Here is a 2,511-nt window from a genome sequence, read left to right on the forward strand (position 1 = left end):
TGAATCTGATCCAATAATTTAGCTAAATCAGACTGAGTGCATATTTGGTTTTAGTACTTGCATATTTACTTCATAGAGTGTAAAAACACTCTGAAAATAAAACCTTGTTTTATGGATCATATTTAACACCTCAAGTATTACTTTAGTAATCCACTCACTTCCAACGACAAGTGTTTGCAAGAACTTGGGGACGCAAGTAATTACGAGCACACATTATTTTAACAGTTTAAGTTATATAATACAGTTTCTGGTTGTCTTTGTCCATATTTGTAGGTCCCTTTCAATCAAACGATCTTTCAAAAGCTTGGTGTTCAACTTGGAAAACAAAACCTAAACAGCAACATCAACGTCAGACAAGACTCCACTTAGAAGCCGAAAGGACCAATTTCCCATTAGGAACAATTGGAGAATTGTTTATTCAACTTAGAAAAGTAAACTACTAAAGCCAACAAAAGGAAGGAAATGACTCCTAGATACATAGACAACACACAAAACGACAAGCTCTCTCTCTTTATATATGCATATTTCCAGCCCCACTGCCTATCTTCCACCAAAACATAGCTTAGTACGAAAAATTCTTGGATACATTAATTGCAAAGTCACGTAATACATTGAAAAAAAATCAGTTCGAGTAGGGTCCCTAAAGCATGCAAGAATTGGCCGTCATTATTGGCTTTTTTTAGCATTTTGTGACTGTGCAAACAATGTATCTGAGAAATTCTTCTGGCCTCACAAGTGTCGGACCATCTGTATCTTCTGCTGCGGCTGCTGCAACATGTTCACGTGAGAGCAAGATCTTACCATCTCACCAGCTATGGGAATCACAGGGAGGCTGTCGCAATTGCATATCTCGATCATGAATCCATCTGGGTCGTGGAAGAACAGCTGATCTACTTGGATCCCACCTTCTTCTACCATGGACCTCACGCAGGGGATCTCCATCTCCTTCAGCTTCTTCTCCACAGCTCCCATGCTCTCGCACTGCATGATCTCAAGAAAAACCGAAGTCCTTAGTTAATATTCGGTTTGTCATTTCGTCAAACACAACATAGACACTAATGCGTACAAGGAAAGGCTAAACGATATACTTGGGTGACAAGTTCATGTTTGTCTTCTTTTCTAGCTACAACCATGACAGAGACAGGTTAACGATTCCCAAAAATTTAAGCTATTATACGGAGCTGGGATTGATTAACCATTACCGACAGTTCTTTCTAATCCTGGTCCCATTGTCTACCTGCATATTTTTCTCTTAGCGTACAACATTTTCTTACGTCTTTAATTTGCTTTCCTCCTCAGATACAGCTCAGCTCTTAAGAATTTTCAATAACTAAACATTCTATTTAAATATAATTTTTTGGGTTGGGGGGAGAGAAACTGTATTTATTGATTTAATGATGACGTACTCGAGTCATATGTTACGATAATTGTTTTGAACAAACAAAATCATGAGGACGCGGGATGGGACTAACATGCTTGTGTTTGTAATCTCACTTCTTCCAACAGGGGAATAATCAAAAGATCCCCATAATTGGACCAAAATCATACCTGAAACGATATGTGATTATCCTTTGGATTAATTACCGTCTTTTTGGGCAGATTCTCTGGGTCCTCTGCTTGGAGTAAATGAATCCCAATTCCATAGCCAAACAACCTGTACACCAATTATCCCACAGAAAAATGAAAACAGATTAAGAAAAAGCCCAAAATGTTTGTCATGACGAAGAGAAAATAAAAGAAGTCGCAGAAAATCCCTAGGTTTCGTTTGTCTTGAAACGTTTCTGAGGCTATTAATTATTCCCTGAATATTGGATCTTGTATTGTCATGTATGGTATCATGGACGATGGGAAAAGGAAAAACTACCAGGCGCCATCGAAATCGAAAGAGCCGGGCCTCCTGATGGGGAAGAATCCAAGAACGTTTCTGATAAAAATCCATGGATTCTTCGACGGATTTGCAGATGAGGGAGATGTGGTTGACAGACTTGAGGTGGAGAGGGTTTCCTGCAGTTTCCTTCATTTTCTCGAGAAAAATCGATGAACCTTCGAGAAGCAGAACGCAGATAGTGATTAACGAGGAGGATCGGAGAAGAGGGAATTGAGGAATAAGAAGTAAATAGGAGGAAGGCAAATAATAGGAACAGGGAAAGAGAGAGTCACGGAAGTCCACGAACGGGAAGTGAAGGGAGAGACGTGAATATAAAGGCCATGAAGGAGCCTTGTTGTGACACGTGTCAAGCATGCGATTCGTCGCGGTTACTCAGATAGCGAGTTGTCTGACACGTTTTGACCAGGTGGCAGTAACTGCCCCCCATTGAAACCTTGACACGTAAGCTCAAATGTTCCAATCTGAATTTGCTTTAATAATCTAAAAATTAAATAATTAATTGCTCTGTCGATCCTTATCTTCCCTCACAGTGCACACAAGGTTACCTGCACTCTTCCTACCTATCTCCACGCGCATGCTTATTATTGGAGTTATTCTCCAAAAAACAGTTTTTTGTCATTTCT

General features: G+C 39.7%; 1 pseudogene; it reads right to left on the bottom strand.

The window, feature by feature from the left end:
* Nucleotides 1-310: 310 nt before the first annotated feature.
* Nucleotides 311-2,099, bottom strand: LOC114739366 (uncharacterized; annotated as a pseudogene).
* Nucleotides 2,100-2,511: the final 412 nt, after the last annotated feature.

The sequence above is a fragment of the Neltuma alba genome, unplaced genomic scaffold (genome assembly GCF_004799145.2).
Source record: "Neltuma alba isolate B1F8T4 unplaced genomic scaffold, ASM479914v2 tig00013917_pilon, whole genome shotgun sequence".
Taxonomy (NCBI): Eukaryota; Viridiplantae; Streptophyta; class Magnoliopsida; order Fabales; family Fabaceae; genus Neltuma; species Neltuma alba.